The 21,700-nt window shown below is 38.1% G+C and overlaps 1 long non-coding RNA gene across 1 annotated transcript in view; it reads left to right on the top strand.

Annotated features, from left to right (window-relative positions):
* Positions 1–21,700, top strand: part of LOC121634489 — a 49,446-nt gene that overhangs the window by 27,341 nt on the left and 405 nt on the right. Inside the window, exon 3 of the long non-coding RNA XR_006009241.1 lies at positions 20,693–20,823. This is a non-coding gene — a long non-coding RNA (uncharacterized LOC121634489). The remainder of the gene's footprint in view (positions 1–20,692; positions 20,824–21,700) is intronic.

Raw genomic sequence — 21,700 nt, 5'->3', positions numbered from 1 at the left:
ACATTTTTTTCACCGCTATACATATTCACTATATGTTACATGTTACTTACTGCTTAAGAATGGCAGAGATCTTTGTGGAAAGGCTGATTATGTGAGAGAATACCTGAACAGTACATGACAGCATCATTCTGTTGATGCCGTGGTTTTATTTGGTCCCAACTGCTCCACCAGTACCCTTTGTGCTGATCTCTCTGCTCTGACTCCATACTTGAAGTCTGTTGTCACCAATTTAGCTGTAAAAATAGAAAATAGATGCTGCCCTTCGGTTTAGTATCCATATTAATTGGGTGGTAAATCCCCCCCCCCCCCTTTTTTTTTTTTTTAAATCACAGACGTCTTTTTAAGGTTAAACCCTTCCTATGTGTGACTTTAAATCTGTAATCTATGCTTTTATAACCTCATGGTTGGATTACTGTAGCTTTCTTTTAATAGGAATTAGCCGGCCACTCTGTTGTACCTGTTATTGCAAAATGTGGTAATGCGATCTGGATATTGCGATCAAATTTTTTCTTTGGTGGCCCCGAAGCTCTGGTACGAGCTTCCTGTGCACGTAAGACGAGCTCCCTCAGTTGATGTTTTTAAATCTCATTTAAAAACAAACTTTTATTCTTTGGCTTTTAATCCAGTGTGAGGTTGACATTGCTTTTTACCATCTATTCAAACTGTATTGTATCCGCTCTGTTTTTAGTGTTTATATGAGTTGTGGGGTGTTATGTGTTTTATTCCTGTCCTGTGTTTTATATATTGTGCAGCACTTTGGTCGACCATGTGTTGTTTTATAAAGTGCTACATAAATGAAAATGGTGCGGTATGCTAAAGGAAAAGGCTTAGCATGTTCAGTTTTCCCACTTTAGCTGAACAATTTGAGTCTATTGAGAGTGGCATTGTAAAATCAAGTCATCTTAAGCCACTCAAAAGAGTCAAATTCAGTGTTGGCTTTATTTTAAAATTTGAGACCTAAGCTAACACTGATCCAGGTATCAGGACTGTGTTCATAGAAGTAGGAGTGTTTTTCTCATCAGGCTCTTTGGTAACAGTTCCTCCACTTGCTAACTAGCTGGTTCCAATTGCGTGAACATATAAGAGGGCAGAGATTGTAGGAGTGAATCACATGACATTTCTACAGTACCCTAACAGGAAAAGAAAAGGTCACCAGCTCTGCTATCTGCTTCACTGGAAAGTGCAGATTTTAAACTCTCCTTGTTTTTGTTTTACTTTGGTAGACTATATAAAACCAGAGATACTATCATTTGAATTTGATGAGACAAAAATATTTGTGTAAAAAGTGTAAGTGTGAAAGTGGGATAGACAGGTGTTGCATTTCTTCTGATATATTCCTCATTTTTTGTAATTTCACAAAACAGAATAAAGAGGCGTTTGTTGGGGCATTACTATTATAAATAGCAATTTTTTTTTTCAGATTTGACTATCTGTGTATATTTTTGGGCCCAGTATGTTTATAAAATAGGTTAAATGGAAAAAAAAAATATCCAGTTATATTCAGTTACAGAGTTAAAGATGTACAGTGGTAAATTATTTATGTTGAATATAAAGGGAAAATCAAAACTAATCAAAAAAGCAAAATAGTTTCACTCCCTAGCTTGTCAGGATTTTGGTGAGATGTTATCTATGTGTATAACAACATTTAGATGTCAGTTCTGGTGATTAAACCACTTTCACAATGAAAGCTGCCACCACTCAACAAAACATAAACTACTCGTGTCTGAAGTGGGCCTGATGGAAAAAGGTAGATCTTTTCTACTATATTTTAATGCCAGGCATAAAGGAGAGAGTCTGATATCTTCTCAGGTGGTACTTGGTGTAAAAAATTTAATTAGTATTGAGAACGACTGTTGTAAAGTTAACCAGTGTGCCCAGGTGTAGAAGTGTTCTATTTCAATTCAACATGTCTGATGTGAAAAAGGTCTGCAAGTATTGTGTCCCTCATTAAGATAAGCTAATGTTGTATTTGTGAAATTACAGAAAAAAAAAGGAAATCAGTATGCAAAGCTTTTCCAAGAACATAATCATTGTTTGGAAGAATTTTTCGACACTGAAAGGTATATTAATGCATAAAGATAAGGCCGTTTCTGGAATTTGAGTCTGTCTTACACTACAGTAAAAGCAAAACTCCAATTGCTATCTGGTCAACCAACCGTGGAAACAGAGGTACTATATTTATTATATGGATATTTAGTGTCATCTGACAGCAGCCCCTTGGTATTTTTTCTTCAGAAGAGGGTTTACAGGTGGATGCAGTGGAAATGTCTAAATATATTAGAAGAATTGTGTTTATTTCAAATCCATTTAAACTTAATTTTTTAGAAAAGTGACAGCACTAAAACCCAAAGTCATGTTTTTTTGCAAGTCCAAGTTACATTTCAAGTCACTTTTAGCTGTAATGAGTAATCGGCCACGTGACCCCTGTCATCTGGTCTGCTTAGAAAACTGCATTGTAGTAGTAACAGCACTGATCTTTAGGTTAAACTAGTGTTCTGTCCCTCTCCTCTGGCCAGTTTCTTTGCTTTACTGAATTTGAAACAACCAGTAGATGAACATGAAAATTTATATAGATTAGTAAATATTCCCGTAACACATAACTTAACCAAGAGTGTTTAATGTGTACCAAAATCCATCTGAACCCACACAGAACTTTTCTAAGCTATTGGTGCAGTTTATAGCATGTTTTTCTTTCTGGATATGGAGAAGGGGCAAAGTTGGTGATCACCAACTTTGGACCTCTTGGGCCACTGTCCTGCAGGTTTTAAGGGGTTCCCTGCTGTGGTGATTCCTGAGCAAGAGTATCAGAAAATTCTTAATAGTCCAAACAACAACAACAAAAAAGCTTGACATGACGGGATAAATACAGAAAATATGAATGTTAATTTTATTTAGATCCAGTAGGTCTAAATATTGCTGACATTAATAAAGCAGCAACAACAGTAACCTGTTTTTCTAATCAACAGACCCAGTAAAACCACGTTGGTTCCAATAGGCCTAATTATTATCTTTTATTAGCATCAGTTTAAGGTTATCTGGGGTGTGTAAGGACAGCCGGCAGTTTATATAAACATCTCACTGTGTTCAGTGAATGTTACATTCTTCCTTTGAACACATGAAGTGAATTTCAGTTTGATGGAGTTAAAATTATTTTATTACAAAGCCAGTAACAAGCTCACATTACTGCCGTGGCACTGAGCTCATTGCTAGCTAACATTAAGATTTCATAATATAGTGCCTAACCTGTCCAGGTGCATTTTAAAGTGCTGGTGGATGATGTTGGATGTGGCACAGATGTTGCAGCTTGCAGCTCCTTTATTTGTCCCTTGGATGAAGTTTTTAATATCCAAAAGTTAGAATGAAAGTTGCTGCAGCAACAGGGGCGCTCACTGGTTCTGGCATAGTTTTTGATTGCGCCTGCAGACGTGTTTTTGTGTGATGTTACGTTGCAATGGTTCTTAAAGAAGTAAGTGTGTACTTTCCACACAACAGTAAACTTCTATTTGCCCACTTCCAAAGCATACCACTTAAGAAATTTCTTGACGATCTTCCATCAGAGATAACTGCATTAAGCCCCTTCCTTTTTACCTTTTTAATCACAGTGGAGCCCTTATCAAGCAGTGGCCACCTTCAAGAAGTCTTCTCTTTTCTTCTTTGACTATCTCAGCTTCAACAACACCATTTATTTAGCTGTAAAGACAGGCCAATCTTGTGTGTGTGTGTGTGTGTGTGTGTGTGTGTGTGTGTGTGTGTGTGTGTGTGTGTGTGTGTGTGTGTTCGTTTCTTTCCTCAAAAGCTACTTGGGTTACCTGTATCTCCAGCTTCATCAGGCTCCTGATGAAACCCATACTGGCCCTTCTGCTGATAAGGTAAGCCAGGCAACAAGATATATCCATCATTCACCTACTTAACACACACACACCCTAACTTCTGAGTGTGTGGGAGGGTTTGGGAAATAGCATAACAAGATTAGGATTAGAAATGTGAATGAAATCACACCTTCTGTTGCCACACAACTAATCAAATAGCCTCAAACAAAAGAGCTTCTCATTAATTGCCACTTATTCTTGCTTGATGGCTTCACAGAATAGCACTCTAGTAATTCTATTATCCCCCACATACACACACACGCATGCACGCGCACGCGCACACACACACACACACTTTCAATCCATGCACATGCACAAGAACGCCCCCCCCCAAAAAAAAAATAAAAATAAAACACACACACAAACACACACACAGATATTCACAATACCTCATAAATTGTGTTGTGGGACTGCTGCCAAAGTGGTGTCTGGGTTCAGCTGGGTAGTTAATCATCTCCTATAGCATGTAATTCGTGTAAACACTATTTGTTTGAGTACCAATCGAGCACGGGTCCCCCTAGGCTCTAGTTAGCGTTGATGTGGCACTGTACCTGGGAGTAGTAGTTCATGTGCAAAGGGCCAAAGGTCGCAAGGTACTCATAATTGACTCTATGTGCCAAATAGGAGCAGAGGCATGCAAAATAGCATGTTGCTGTTGAATTGGTTGCCATGACAGCATTCCTTTAAGGGTTGGAGCATGAATCTGAACAGAAACGATTAATTACGCTCAGGAGAAGAGGTTTGATGCATGTGTGGGCAGGTGACTCTAGCAAAGTGCTCATTTTTATGTTGCATCGGTCCATCTGTGATTACAAACTGTAAAGAGCAGACCTTATTACCACCGGCAACATCTCAGCATCGCTACGATGAACCTGCCGAGACCTTTCGAGTGATGTAATTTCTCTCCTATCTCTTGGTTGGTTTCCGTGGTCACTGTGTACACAAGGTCATTTAGTGTCTGATCAATAACATGTATTGAGCCTACACTCTCCACGCCACCCCCTGTTTCTGAAATGGCCGTTAAATCGATGGGAACAAATGAAATTAAGCTCCTGGGTGGCTCGGAGGAGCAAATGATCTTCCTGTGATTAATAACAGACTGTAAATGCATCTGTGCTGGGCATATCACATCAGAGAGCATTTCCTCGCCTCGACTTGTTTCCTCAGGGTAACACTAAGAGAATAAAGCTGCAGTAGCTGTTTGACAGAAAACCAAAACGAGAACAAATGGTTTTGTTTGTGCAGATGTAAGTATGTTACTTTTAGAGACTGGGAAATTGAATTTTACAGGCACCTTTTGTCATCAAAGAAGGTGCCTTTCACTCACCTTAAACATGTCAGTGTCATATTTATTGAACCTGTTTTCCCATGTGATTTTATGTTGTTTGATACCAAACTGATTGAAGCAAAGAGTACCAGGAAACAACTGTACGGGCAGCTATGAGAGTAAAATCTATTGTTGTACATTGTTTTAAGTAACAAGTAACAAGACTATCATTCATGTTGTTCCAGGATCAGTTTTTCAGTCTCACATCAAACCATACTCGGGAATGCCTCGAGGAAAATTGTCACTGATGTAACTTGCCAATTGTGACATATGAACCATTACTCTCTGTATAATGTCTTGCATTTTCTTGCTTCAAGCCTATTTTTCTGCATTTTTCAAATTCAAGTTCATTGATTTTTGTGCTGTGTTATTGTTGTGGAGAACTTTCTGACTCTCGCTGCCATTGTGTGGTTTATTTTGTGGAAGCAGGTGTTGTGGAGAAATCGTCTGTGATGGCATTTTGTAGTTTATTGTCCTTGATAACATGCTATAGTTTTGTGAAGCCATCGTCTGGTTGACAACTTTTCCTCTCTTCTCGGTGGCGTACTGTTGTTTCCCCTTTGGTGTCCTTGGCGTCTTCATAGCTGCTTCTGTGATATGAAGACTTCATCATATGAAGATCTTCTTCTCTGGATCATATTATTTTGTAGTAAATTGCTTTAAGCTTATGATGTAACAAAAATACTTTCAAGTAAGAAGAGCTCATGTATAAAGAGTGATGGTTTATTACAAAAAGTGACATCTTAAACAGAAATGCATCTCTGTGAGGTCTCTGAAGCCAATCGAAGAAAACCCCCAGACCAAATGTGTAAGACGCTCTTATATAGCTTTCAAACAAAGAACATTCCTCAGTCCTGAATCGGCCAATCATAAATCAGACACGAGTTTACATATAGGATGTTCGTGTGTTCTTCTCCGAATTTCATGTTATATCCTGTGTTGGGAACTTCTCTAAGTTGCAGAGTACAGTCCTTTAAGACAGACCCTTATCAGGAAACAATCTACTGTCAGTGTGTCTTACAAAATGCTATGTTTAGAAGTTTAAGAAGTTATATATAAGTTCTGCTCTCTGTATCAAGGAGCATATATAAAGAATATACAAAAAGTACACAATACACAACCTGTGTATACGCTTTTAGTACACTATAGTGGCCCCCTAAATTTCTGCAGTTGTGCAGCTGCAATTATGTAGATGCAATGACAGGGCTGAATAGTAGCAGTTCTCTGACTAAAAGACATATTAAATGGGTTTTAATGTCTGTAGGTGGGGATATGGATTTCACAACCTGGGAAAGAAACACTCTTAGTGTTTGAGTTTTTATGTTCCTGTACTATTTCCCAGGGAAGCAGTACTAGTAATCCATTGGCTGGATGGGATCTCCTGCAATGCATCTGGCCTTCCTTTGGGCCTGGGCATCCCACAATCCCCTAGGCTGTTTTATCCACTTGGGTCAAATCCTTTGTGTCCTTTGTTGGGCTGCTGCGGTTAGATGGACATCCAGTCAGAATTAAAATGCATAATGTAAAACACCTCAGCTTATCCGAGCAGCCTTGATTGGAAAGAATTTTCAATCCGATCAAGAAGGGGGATTTAAACTTTTTCAAGATTGGATCAGTAGGAACACTCATTCCGGTCGTTTCTGTGGTGTATCTTGTATATGTGCATATTTGAACCATGCTTGAACCACGAGGGGGTCATGTGATGTAATAAGTTTCAGGGAAGACTTGAAAAATGGCAGCAGCATAACAGAAATGTGCTGTGTGATACATGGACACTGAAAAAGGATTATGGAGCATCTCCATCATAGAAAGGGTTAGGGTTAGGGTTCTTCTAAATTATATGGATGGCTCAGGTCAAAAGTGTCATGATGGTATTAAATCTTTGCATCATGTAAACATACAACTGATCATTTTATGTAGTGTCCGTGTAAACATGCCAGCTGGAATTTCTGAGTCATACAACCTTGTGGTGAACATGTTCAGGACCAGAGAAGTTGACGTACAGTCCCTATTCTCACCACCTGAGACCTGTTGGTGGGAAAGTTCTGCTAAAATCTAGCTTCATATTATTTATATTGTTACAGTATAAACTGAGTATAAATAATGAATTAAAATATATAATTTCCTCTTGGGAGCTTGAGGACTTGATTTCAGTTCAGTCAAAACAAATTTAATTCATGAAATAAAATAAAAAAAAAAACCTTATTCATTCCAGAGGAAAATTCTACTTACTCATGCATTCATACAGTTAATATGTTCAGAATAATTTCAGCCACCTTGTCCTGCCAGCAGGGGGATCATTTTGTGTAATTTTCATGATATGAAATACAGTAGACTTTTGGTTTAAAACAAGTTTGGTGCTCCAGAAAAATAGCAGCACAGTAGACATTTCATATTATATGTGACATTAATTTTAAAACAATTTACAAAGTCTGTGTTCTTGGTACCAGATGAGCTGAGTTATATAGGAATAAGAAACATCAAATTGTGGAAAGATGGATCTACTCTTTGGTTTTGAACATCTCTTGAGATTTGTACACAGCAAAAAACTAATGAAATATTACAAGCCTTGCTTTAGTAAGTAGTTCTGTTGCTGTGGATAATACTTTTAGCATTCACACTAGTTATCCCTTCCCACAACTTTCTTGGATCCAGCATTTGCTATGTCCTCAGCAGTTGGCTTGCAGTGATATTACAGTATTACTGATATTGAGGCGGATTTTGTGCTTACCTTGTGAGCTCCCTGCTGATGCTGGGAAAGGCACAAGCTCATCCGACTATGTTTGGATTTTTGGAAATTCCCCTTGCATGAGATTTGTGGTTGTGAACTTGTGAACAACAGAAAGCTTCCTCTTCTGAACCCTTAATGTTGTGCTGACTAAACCTTAATGAAATCTTTAAAGTTGGGATGTTAGTTGCCTTGGTTTCAAAATGTAATTGAACAACAAGTAAAATCCAACTTTGATGTAGAGAAAATCAGAAAATGCAGCTGTCTGCTCTTTTTTTACCCCTTTTTTAACCAGTGCCATCATCATTAAATCTAAATGTGATTTTCATGGACTGTATTTACAAGCAAACTGCTTGCCAAGCGAAACAGCAGGGTCTGGGGCTTTGATCCCATGAGGGTGCAGGACTACAGCAGCACCATGGTCAAACCTGACCCCATGTGTAGTTTGATTTGCTTTCTCTCTCATGGCTCACTGTTGCGTCTCTCTTTTGCTGCAGCCACACAGATGGGTTGCACTCTTTTATTCATAAGAGCTACACTTACTTTGATCTGGCTTTGCATGTGCAGCATATGTCAGACTGAGATGGATGGAGAGTGCAGGGAGGTGGATGTGGAGTGGGAGTTTGTCCACCTGGCCTTGCATCCTTACTTGCCCCAGTGCTGTTTTTCTATATTCCTCATTTCGCCCTGTGTGCTTTCTATTATACATGAGTGTCATAACCATCACAGTCAAACAGCTGGCCACAGACACTGAGGAAACATGGAGGTGTGTTTGATATTTGAAAATGTAAGGCATAGCTCTGACATTGACTTTCTTTTGGGGGGGTCATTGGTAACGTGCCAGCTGTGTGCTGTGGGAATTGAAGAATGTTGATCACAGCCATGCTAACGTGTACTCTTCTTAGTTACAGTTGCCATGGTCAGTGAGCTTTCCAATATAGCTTTGACGCAGTTTGTGGTGGGAGATTAAAAGCTCATAATTTATGGAAATTCCCAAGTCTGTCATTTCAGACATATGATAGCCAAAAGCGATAACTGCATTTCTAATCAGGGACTTTAAATTTTTACACACTAAAATGACAACCTAGACAGAATAAAAATTGGTTGGAATCTTTCTCTGGGTAATCTTTTAAATGTGGAGTTTACCTATGGATAGGCCAAACTCATTTTTATTGTGTTAATTGACTAAGATGTTTCTTTAAGAGTAACAAAAAACAGCAAAATATTGCTATGATTTTATCATTTTATTTGCTCAACATTAACATTATTTAAAAATAGATCTTTTTAATAGGAAAATACCTTTCAGAATTATATTTGTTTTTCCTGTAATAACAGAAGCAAGTGGGAAAGCTTTTATTCATGCCAGTGTTTCTTGTAGGTTTGCAGCTTTGAGGAAGAAGAGGACAAGAGAGACAATATCTAGAAGAATAATGCATCCCTCTCCTTACTGACACTTGATGGTAAAACTGTGTTTCCTACATCCAAAGTAATCTAGTGAAAGGTGGTAATACGATGCAGTGAATAATCCATATGTGAAAATGACACATCATGCTTCCTGAACCACTCTTTCCCGATCTGAGCTTGATGAATCCTGACATTGTCATCTTGGAATATCCCTGTGCTATCAGGGAAGAATGAGCACCTGCTCTTCTTGTGTGCTGCTGCTACGACTGTTTTTAAATTGATGATGATGATGGGATAATCTGCTCATTCAGTATATTCAGGTAGTCAGCTGACCTCATTCTTTGGGCACATCATGATGCTGAACCTAGCAACCCCAGATCGTAGTACTGCCCCCACAGGCTTGTACAGTAGGCACTAGGCATCTATCTGGACTGCGAATCTGGAAATCTGGACTCATCAGACCACATGACCTCCTTCCACTGATCCAGAGTCCAATCTTTATGCTCCCTAGCAAATTGAAGCCTTTTTCTGCTATTAGACCGTGACTACAGGATGCATCGTCTGACATGGTTGTTTAAGAATTGAGAAGCTACTCACTGCATCAGTTGGGGTTAAATAAGTTGTTGCCACCTGAAACATAATCACCCATGCAGTAATTATCCAAATGGAAGCTCGTGCCTCATAGCTTAGTTCAATCCAGGTGATGACTGGAATGTGTTTTAAACACCATTTGATAGCTACTCTCAGCTGTAAAGTCGTGTCGTGTTTTCAAATGTCATTACGGACTAAATTTCCATAAATAACTGAAACGCTTTCCAAAAACAAACAAACAAACAAAACAAACAAAAATCAAGCTCAACTTTTGAAATGTCCCAATGAAGTGAATGAAGAGCCATACTCAGTGGAGTCTCTCTAAATATCCTTAAAGTGCAGATTTTAGAGAATGTGACGTTAATGAAACCTTGAAAAAATACTGCTTTGACATGACACGTGCGCTTTCCGTCTGCTGGTGGGCTTCCAGACAAGTCATGTTGTTTTTTTTTTTAATTGTATTGTCATGATCCTTACTATGCTACAGCTTGTATAGTCTGAGATGACATTTTTGTTTTGCAGTTCCTCTGATTATAGCTACATCCGACAATGAAAAGCAGGTGAATCTGCCATAAGAAAAAGGAAGCGTTGCATGAGTGTGTGTCAGTAGTGTGAGACGTGAGACTTGAGACCCCTGAATTCGAAAATGGAGATCAGGTTTTGGCTAATGTGAATAACCTGTTTGCTTTTTCCCTGCCATGGGGGAAAAAAATCTAACACTTAAAGACTGATGTTTTTTTTCCCCCTTTTCTTTTTCTTTTTTTTTTTTTGTTTTTTTAATTATTAGGGTTTGAAGGAAAGATCAAATGATTCCAAAAGAGCAGGCATAAAGAAAGCAGGATTATAAAGAATGAAAACCCATAATTTAGTTGGTTTTGTTTAAATATCTTAGATTAATAATAAACCTCCAGCAGGGGAAGATTAAGTTTTTATGCCCTGAAAGTGCAGGATGTAAGATGTTATGCTTTAGTTTGAAGACAGTAATTAATGGTTGGAATCATTTACAATACATTCTGTGTGTTTGCATACCGCTGCATTGGTTAGGGCTGAAGAGAGAGAGAAAAAAAAAAAACCCACAGTATTCTTTGCTCCAGGCTCAAGCCCATTTATTAAGGTGTGTTTATCATTTATATCGACCTAGGTTAAATGTCCTGAGAATTATATTTAAGGCTGCAAGTCCCAGTTGGCAATTAAGTACAATTCATTACAGCAGACACACAGACCTACAGGGGAAAAGGTAAGAGCTGAGGCAAAACACTAGCAAGCAAAGGAGAGAAACAGAGGAAGGAGGAGGGGAGGAAGTGTTAGGTGAATTTTATTTATTTATTTTTTAATGGGATATTTGTAGGAGGAAACAAGTGTGTGAAAAGTGGCAGATTGTGTGGAAGAGGTGTATATCATGGGGAGATACAGAGAATACAGAAGATTCTTTGTTGAAAACAGTTGGGCCAGAAAGAGAAGTGAGACTGTATTTACAGCAATGCACAGCTTGGTTCCACCTCCACCTGATGGTGTAGTCTGAGATTGTTGGCATGCTCAGAAAATTTCACACCTTTCATTTGATGCATTTTTTATGTAGATTCTATGCTGCTTTTTAACCCCAAAGAGTGGAACCCTGATGCTAACACTCTTCTGAAGCTGCAGTTCCCAGCTGGCAAGGATGGACTTTTCAAAAAGTGTTTTTGCTTACATATGAAATGCAGGGATGCACCGATCCACTTCTGGTTTCAAATCAGAACTGAGAGTCAAAAGAGAAAAAACACTGAGACTATGTAATGAGTGTCGAGAAATAAATTAGATTAAAATCTTTTTAAATCAAGATAAACTTTTCAGTTAATTTAAGCAAAAATCCAGTACTTACCAACTTTGCCAGCTCTGCATCCATCTTGAAATTAACTTGGTCTATCAGACTTTTAAAAAATTCTCCAGTATTGATCCTCCTTTTATTCTGTTTTTGTTGGTTTGCTTTTTTAGCAGGATGCTGAGGCTTTTTTTTAGGTTTTTGTGAAACTATTTCTGGTCTGCTTCTTTTACTAGCTTCCACACCTGCACGCTGCTGCTATTTTGCCGACATAAAATACCAAATGCTGCCATGTTATTGTTAGGCAACCATGTTAAGTCGCATATGATTGGTTAATGAACCAGGAAGTAGGAAAGAGCTACACAGTGCACCAAAGCTATTCTGTCGCATGACTCTTCCTTTGAAAGGAGAAAAACTTGACAAAAACATTGTTAATGTAGAAACAGATTGTTCATAGGAAAGCTCTCTTTTATCCCTCGCAACAAATTAAACATTTTAAACTATTTTTACAGAAAAAAAAAAAATCCTAATTATTTAGCCTTTAACATTTACAGCTATTCATCTATGTCTTTGCTCTATTGTAGCAATCTGTGACATAGCGTGGATTTAAACTGCAGCTGGGTCTCTCAACCACACGTTTTCCGAGACCAAGCTGAGTTTCTGATCAGTTATTAATGTGTTTAAATGAGAGCAAAGGCAAGGAAAGGCATATTTATTTGTATAGCACATTTCATGTACAAGACGATTCAAAGCGCTTTACATAAAACATTACAGCAGAGTGCAGAAAGCAATACAAGTGCATTAAAAAACAAAGATAAGAAGAAATGCAATTATTGAAATAAAAACAGGGGGAAGATGCTAAAATAAAATTGATAAAATGCAAGAAATAAAGTTCCAGTGTGGGGAAAGACAATATTGAAACATTATTCCAGCTTAAAAGAACCAGATGTTGATTTTGACTTCTAAAGAAAAACTACTGAAGTGCAGCAGAGAACAGGTGGGTTTTTAACCTGGATTTAAATAAACCGAGTGTTTGTTCCAGACATGTGGAGCATAGAAGATGAATGCAGCTTCTCCATGTCTGGTTTTGACTCTGGAAACTGATAAGAAACTGGATCCAGATGACCTGAGGGTTCTGGCAGGTTCATACTGGGTCAAGAGGTCTCTGATGTATTTTGGTCCTAAACCATTCAGAGCTTTATAGACCAGCAGCAGAATTTTAAAGTCTGTTCTCTAAAGAACAGGCAGCCAGTGTAAAGACCTCAGAGCTGGACTGTTGTGGTCCACTTTCTTGGTCTTAGTGAGGACTCGAGCAGCAGAGTTCTGAATAAGTTGCAAATGTCTAATTGATTTTTTTTAGGTAGACCTGTAAAAACACTGTTACAATAATCAAGCCGACTAAAGATGAAAGCGTGGACTAGTTTTTCCAAGTCTTGCTGAGACATCTGATCTTTTACCCTTGATATATTCTTGAGGTGATAGTAGGCTGACTTTGTGATTCCCTTAATGTGTTTTTAAAGTTAAAGGCTATGTCCACATGGCACCGAAGCCGGCTCAGGTGTGAAAATGGTGTGAAAACATAGGTGAAAACTAGAGAAAAATCCCCACGACACCGCTGTAGTACATACTACAAGGCTGTGGGGGGCGCTAAAGAATAACACTCCAAAGCTAGAGCAAAACTAGAGCAGATAAAGGCTCACTGCGTGTTGCAGGAAGTTCACATCGGAAGCAGAGAAGAGAATATAGCACTTTGGTACCTGGCTTCAGACATGGTCGGTTTCAAGGAGGCTAATCCCTAGCTTTGTGTGGATGAAAGGGTGGTTTGCTAAATTACTTTTGTGTTTTTACTGCAATCCGGTGTCGTGGGGACAGCCCCAAAGTCAGACTCCATCAATACACCCAGATTTCTGGCCTGGTTGGTGGTTTTTAGGTGTAGAGACTGAAGCTCTGTGGTGACCGTTAATCATTTCTCTTTGGCTCCAAAGACAATCACTTCAAAGCTGCATTCATCTCACACCATTGGTAGATAAACTCGACATGACAATAGTCCACATTAGCGCACATCACCTTTTTTTTTTTCTTTTTTTGCAGCGCAAAAAGTGCCAGCCGGAGATCCGGCACAGTGCCAGAAATGAAACATCTATTTCAAAAGCTGCTGAATAAAACAATAGCTTTACTATCTTGGTAAAAAACAACAACAACAAAAAACAAACAAACAAACAAAAAAACAGATAAACCCAACTTGTTGAGCTTTTTCACAGACACACCACTCGGTGTCAGTGACCTGCTCAAGCAGATTAATCAAGTTTTTTGGAACATTTACTGCACAGGTTTTGCATGTAGCCGTTAAATGTGTTGGCTGCGGTAGTGTAAAAAAGTTCCACATGGGTGATCTGTTCGCTCACTCCACTTTGAAAACTTATGCACGACACTATGAAATGTATTTTTTGAGATTCTATATTTGGTGTTTTTGCTGTAAACTTCGCCAGATTGACTGAGCATATCCAGTGTAATTTGTCATGCATTCTGAGTGAAGCATTGTGCATGTTATTAACATACTTCCTGTCATCTGAGGGTGCAATTTGCATTTAAGTGTTTGGACATCTATTCAAAATGTAGCATTGATGTCGTATCAAATGTGCTTGTAGTTGTTGTTCCAAATTATCTCTGTTGAGCTTTATTTCTTTGATTTTTAGTTGAACCCACATTGTGAGAACTTTCTATTGAGTTAACACAGATGTTGTCAATACAACAAATATCAACTCTGTTTCAGGATCTGTAACACCCCTGATTAGGAAAAATGGCATAATATAGAAAATAGTTGGTACATAGATAAGTAAATGAAAACATGTGTGGCATTTACCTTAATTTGTATGTCTTTGCAGACAGAATGAAACTCATCCCAAAAATGCTGAGACAGCTTTTTCCACTTTGTAATCATTCTTATAATATGTCAAAGACTTTATGACATTTAGGGGACCAAGCATTGAAGTGTTCAGTTATTGTTTTATTGCAGTTGTCATATACCCTAAGGTGTTCAACAATACAAAGTTGCCCTGTTTTTTGTTTCAAAACTCTCCACATAGTCTCTCTAATGGAGATAGGTCAGGAGTGCATGGACATTCCTCAAAATGATGCCTTTTTGATGAAGACAGGCATACCTTGTTCTAAAACCTTGATGCTGTCATGTTATTCCTGTGGCTTTCTTGGTCAATGTTAGATTAGTATTTATATTAATATTAAATTAATATTAACCATAATTGTTGTGCTAGCTGCCTCCAAAATCAAGGCAGGGTTATCAGGTGATGCTCTGGTGGCTGATTGTGACAGGCTGAAGGGTTCTGTTATTATATACAAAAATACATATTATATACAGAAAATGGTAGGATTTGACTGTCTGTACTGATTTCAGGTTCTGGGATCATAAGTTATTTAAATGTTAAAGGTGCCTAATGTTACTAAATGGCAGCAGAGGTTGTAGGTTATGTTTAGGCAAAAGTCCATCATGGATATATCAAGAAATGTGAGACTGTGGATAGCTCAAGACTGTTAATAAAGATAAGGAGAAGTACAGTTCTGTGCAAAAGTCTGAAGTCTTAAAGAAGTCTTAAGCAAAACCTCTTCAGGCTTTCTGAAGGTCTTTGGCCATTTAAAGATGCATCTGGACCTTCAGTTGATCCATCTACTGTTGGCCAAAAGCTCATTAGAAATGGTCTCCATTGCATGGGGACTATCCAGAAACCATTGTATAGCAAATAGAACAAAAGGCACCAACATCTAAAAGAAGAACTCAAGAAGACTGGAGAACTATTAATAAAGACTCCTCAATGGTCATATGAAATGCTAACTTTTAAGCTACGTGGAAGCAAAGTTTTTGCTATATATGCTCCCATTAAATGTACATATTTCAATAAACTATTCTGCTGTTTCACCATTTTCCTGGTAATTTGTAAAGGGAAAAAAAGAGAAAAACAGATTGGGGATGGTTAAAACCTTCTTTGTAGAAGTGTTAATTATTTCTCTGTCCTGTTGCATGGTTTTATAGTATTTAGATGTTTCAGAAGGCCTGATGAGGTATTGCAGTTTTTCTGTCTAAATACAGGGTTTTATTGGTGGGTTTTTATTTCTTTTTATTTTATTTAGTTGCCTAATAATTGTGCTTAAACTTTTCCTTTGTTAAACATCAGGGTATGAAGTCCCACAATAGTTATGGTTGAGTGAAAGCATTCTGTTTTCCTAACAACCTAATTAATCCTGGAGAACACTGTTTGGCTAATAATTGTACATGTAGGGTATTTCTAAATCCTCTCCAACACTGAATGTATAGTGAACTGCTCTATGGGTAAGAAGCACTATTCATTTCACTCAGGATGAGATCAATATAATCGAGTTCCCTTTGGAAACTACTGCATTTCATTGTGTCTGGTGGCTTTTATTGCACTAGATCCACACAAAAGTAAACAAAACATTAAACAGAGAAAAATCCTAGTTCAATACAAGTCGTGTTCATCTGGTAATTTCACAAACTTTTTCTCAGTTATTTGAATGCTCTATTGATCTCATTGTAAATAGGCTGCTGTGTAATAAAAAGCTTTTCTTTGTGTTGATTTTTTTTCTTTCAGATGTCTTCTTTTTAAAAAACTTACTCTGTGAGCTCCCCCGTTTGGGGGAGTATAACATTAAAATGCACCCATTGCTGTATGCATTACTGTTACACCAAATCATATCTAACCATACAGTGAACAAATACTGAATTATTTATAGATGCTTGATTTTAAATACCCATCAAATCTGCTGTAACATCCATTCAATCTCCCCTTCCCTCCTTCTCATTTGTCCCCTTCCTTCTGGCTTTTTCTTGATTATTTATCCATTTATCTCATAACGTGTACATTGGCTAAGAGGTTATATATATATATATATTACACACTGATTTTTTATTTTGTTATTATTTTTATGGAAGGCATATTTTCCCTATAATTCAAAAGTGTATGCCAGCACTCACTTGGGCTTTTTTATATGGTGACTGAAGAGCTGCTCCTTTTGGAGACCTATTATTTTTAATCTGAATAGCTTTTTGAATTATCTCATTTTCCACCATCACGGTTAACACTACATGCCCTCTTGACAAAATGCCACACAAAGCACAAGTGTTTGTGCTGCATTTCCCTGCTTTTTGTAACATGGCAATTCTGTAAGAGGGTTTTTGATCTCAAAGTGTACCGCTGATATTTTAAGTGAATTCTGCTTTTTAGTTATCATTTAACTAAAAAGGGGTATACCTTTTTCAGCAGTGTTGGAACATCTGAATAGGATGTGATAAAAAAAAATCAGGCTATTTTAAACTACAATTTTCCACCTCATGGGGGAAGTAGGTGGAAAGCAAATAGTTATAGAGATGTAATGATTGGGGTCTTTTTGACTGCTCAGATTCTGGGTAAAAGAATGACAGCAAGCCAAATAATTTCTGTAGATTTTCTTTTAAAATGAAAAAAAGATGATGTCTTTATACTGCTTCAGGTTACAGAACCTTTCCATACTGACAGAAAACTTGTAATGTTCTTTAAGCCAGTAAAAATCATTCGCCAGTTAAACCCAGTTTATCCAGTTTAAGCATGAAAATGACCAGAATCTGTGCATTTGTCTCAAGGCTGGCTGCATTTGTTTGTCCAGCAAGGAAGACGTGTTGTTAAGTTAGATTTTAGCTTCTTATTCTGCCATACTGCAAATAAATGTATTGTTTGATTTTTAAAATGATATTTACATGGATTTTGCATTGATTCCTTATGTAGACATCAATCTGTGGCAGTGCTGGATTCTAATTAGTGGACTTATGTAGCCGCTCGTACTACCCATTTTATTGCTACTACATAGGGTAAGCTAATGACCTGAATTGACCTTGGTCCTCTCTAACATTGGTGTATCTTGTGGTTCTGATGATGATGCGAGTGTGTTTCTTAACTAAGATGTAGGTGATTCTTCTGTTGCAGTAGTACAGTCAACAGGGCTTACTAACAGGCTGGGCAATTCATAGTGTAGGTATACATTGAATTTATAAGAGGACCGATTCAAGTTAAATTTTTTTTTTTAGCTGCGAACAATGCAGTCTTACTTAACTGTGATGAAAACCACCTATACTGTTGATAACATTTGTATTTTATTTTATTTGTTTGAAAAATGGGATTTTGTGGGTAAAAAATGGCTCACAACACCCCCTACAGGATAAAACCAGATTTTATTTTTCATGATTTAGAGCCGTTCTGGTGCTTCTCTAAGTCACAAGAAAATTTTCAAAACCTAACACCCCCCTCCCTCCAAATGCAGATAGGCAGGTCCTCACTTTGAAGGCATAGAAAACTGCACCCACCAATGCAAATGAATGGTGAAATGGTGTTGATTTGTTAGCTTCAGATTTCTATTTTTTAGAATTTCTGATGAAATATTCCTGCAATGGGATGGATTTGTGCTTTTGAGGGGTGTAAAAGTAACACCGGACTTTATTCTTTACCTGCTGACCCTTAGAAAACAGCTCAAATCGTAGCAGCAGCAACTTACAGCGGCACTTCCTGCAGCTGCCACAACCTGCTGCAAATCTCCACATCTTTCGAGAGTCTGCTGGAGTTGCTGACAGGCCAGCATAACGGCTCAGACTGATACGGTTCAGGAACATCTTGTTCTTGTGTTGCTGAGGAGATTCGCGAGAGGAAAAGTCTTCCACCTCAAATATCACTCAGTGGTGTAGGTGCTTTGTGAATCTTGCTTTCCATCTATCTAGTGGCCGCTGAGCTGCTGTCTGTCAATCATTTCTGCCTGTGTATCCTTACCCACCCACTCTCCGCTGATCACCCCAAACCTCCCACCTAAGCGGCAACCTCCGCATGCAAAATGTGAAGCCTATGGGGAAGTGCAAAAAATTGCAGTTCACCCCTCATCCACTAGGGGCTGGCTCCAAAACAGAGCAAAACCCCATAGACTCCCATGTTAAAAAGACCAACTTCACAGCAGAAATAAACATGTTTAAAGCCTGGTACAAAATCACATTTTAGGATTAATAGGTCAAGTTTACCTTCATGACAACTGTGAGGGGGGTGAATATTTTTCTAACTCATCCATTTGGATGGTATTTAATCTTGAAATTCTGCATAATTAGGGACGTATATGCTCCCACCTCAACCCTTGCAGTTTCAGGCATTTTTCAAATTTGGCAGTAAGTGGAGTTACGCAAAAAGAAGGGTGTGTAGTTACACTTTAAATATTTGGTCCATAGTGAAGCAACCATTTTGAAACAAAAAAAAAGCCTTATGCTGATGCTGACACTTAAAATTGGATCCAGCTGATATCAGCTGTGAACTAATTTAACAGAACAAAAATAATGTTTGATTAGCAAAGTCAGTCTTTTTGTAATTAAATGATAGACTGAAGCCAGCCTTAGTTAATCAAAGAATTCAGATCTGGCCATTTGGCAAACTTCTACATCCAATCAAAGAGAAATTGTGGTGGAATGCTCAGTAACTAACCTGTACTTTACATAAGCTCACTTTTGAGAAAAGGCTACTAGAGCTCAACCAGACTGATCCTGTTTCATTTTGTTCAACATACATCACCTTTGTAAAACACAAGAGAAACATCTCCAGTAGATAAAAACCTAACAGACTAAAATACTGTCAGTAAAAATGTAATTGTGACTTACCACACTTTGTGAGGATGAGTCGTGCTGAGTTTAATCCAGCTGCAGACAATGTGTCCACAGGCAGAGAAGAAGGAGGGACACATGCACCTGTGGTTGCTGCATCGGTTGCTTCCTTGCTAAGTCTCAACACATTGCTGAAATCATCCAAGCTGCTGGAAGTGGCTGATTCTTGCAGTGTGACACCTGACATGTTCATTTCTTCTTGCCATTTCTGAACCATTTTCTGATGTCCATTGTCCAAAGAAGTCAGTCTACTACTACTTCATTGGAGCTAGCCAATGACTTGCTCGAAATATAGCAATATTTGGTTATTCTCTATACACACATGGATTAAGTATACAAAAACACATACACATAACTTGGAAATATGATGACAGGTAAGTTTTTTTTAGCATTGATAAAGCACACACAGAAAGTGATTTTCGTTATGATAAATAGTACCACTATAAAGCAATTGTTTAATAATTATAAATGAATGTACATACTTTTAAATATAATTTAACATTAAAAGGCTACTTCCTCGATTGGAGGGCCGGATCTGTGAAAGGGCGGGCTTTGCCTACTGGTGCCCACCCATAGCGCCGGGCTTGCATTTTAGTGACACTGACTCACTACAGATGCTGTTGTTTCAGCTGAATAATTAATTTGTTGTGTTTTATGAACAGCCCATGTGGTGGTCACTTAATTTGCTTGCTCTTTGGGATTGCTTAAAATAATTTTTTGACCCTTAGTTTTTTACTTTGGTCACAATCCACAGCAAAAAAAAATGTCAGGAAAAATGAAGGGATGCAAAGGAGCAGAGGACATTGATTAACAGAGAAGACTGCAAACTGCAGCATCCCCCAGGTCTCTGAGTCACCGGTAGCTACAGTTAACGAAAGTTGGGGAAAATAAGGAAAAAAAAAAAGCATAAGTACATGTACATTTCTTCATTTCTGTATTTAGTACTTTTTGAAATATGTACCTTCCTTTTCCACGCTCCATTTCTTGAGCCCTTGAACCTGCTTAAGTGAGTAAAAAATGCTGTAGCTGCATGTCTGTATTTGTGATGGTGCTCAAGCAGGAACTGTCAAATCATTAATACTTTATACCTGCCATGTACACAGTAGCAAACAGCAGATGTAGTAGTAAAAACATGGCTATCTGGTGTGTTTTTCCAGCTTATTAAATGGAAGTAATGATGTCTGCAGTTGTCAGAAATGTCTTGTTTCTGTTTGCATCTTCACTAAGTGAGGACAGCTATGATTACTCAGTGCTGTTGATTCTGCTCTTCTGTGTTCAGCTTTCCCGTCTCCACTTGCCTGCTCCTGCAGCTGCCACACGTCACTTCAGGGATCTGATGAACTGTACCCACCTCAGATTAACCTTCAGCCCTGTCTTTCTTTTTCCTGCAATCCCAAACCATCTCCGGGGGTGAGTGATGTACTCACACTCTTGGCACTTGGGAACTAATGTGTACACACCAACCCTCACAGCCATACATACACATACACAAACGTGCACGGATGCACTTGCACACAGGGACGTGAAGCTGCCTCATTGACAGGGTTATAGAGAAGTTTAAAATCCTCCTGTCCTCCACTGTCAGACAGCCCTTGCTAAGTCAGGCAGAGCTCCTGGAACAGTAGGGGAGGAGCTTTGAGGATATTTGAGAGCAAACGTCAATTCTTTCTAACATTATTTGAAACTTATCCTGGAAGCTGTTAAAAAAACATAAATTACATTTATTTGACTCTGAAAGGAAATCCTATGTGAAAGCCACCTTTATACTGTCTACATGTTTGTGTAATCATTTAATATCTTCATCATAATACACATCTTTAGCATGACGTTCAAGGAAAAATGTGTTGGCGGTAGTGTCTTGTTTTAAGGAAATTTGGACTTTAAGGTATGCACATAGAGTCATAATTAGGAAGGCTTAATTTTAACATGATATTTTTAGATTTAACTGCCTCACAGCGGTCCTTGTGTTTTTGTTTAGGACATACAGTTTGGGGTTACATGGCATTCTGTGATGAATCAGATTGGTTAGTCAGCTGAGGACATTTGCAGTAAAATCTGCCTTCTTTGCAAATAAGTGCAGTCACTCCCATATATTTAAAAAAAGACAGAAGCTACAATGGATTTATAATGCTTATGGATTACATACCTTTACTCTTTCACTATCTCATAAATATAGAGGAAGAGTACAGGTATTTGATTCATAAACAATCCATACCTTTTTCACTTCATTTAGAATATGTACCGGACTGAGCAAAAGGAAAACAGGAAACTAGATGCAATTTTTTTT

Source organism: Melanotaenia boesemani, chromosome 23 (assembly GCF_017639745.1).
Source record: "Melanotaenia boesemani isolate fMelBoe1 chromosome 23, fMelBoe1.pri, whole genome shotgun sequence".
Classification (NCBI taxonomy): domain Eukaryota; kingdom Metazoa; phylum Chordata; class Actinopteri; order Atheriniformes; family Melanotaeniidae; genus Melanotaenia; species Melanotaenia boesemani.
Note: the sequence above shows the minus strand (reverse complement) of the source record. Positions and strands in the feature narration are given on the sequence as shown.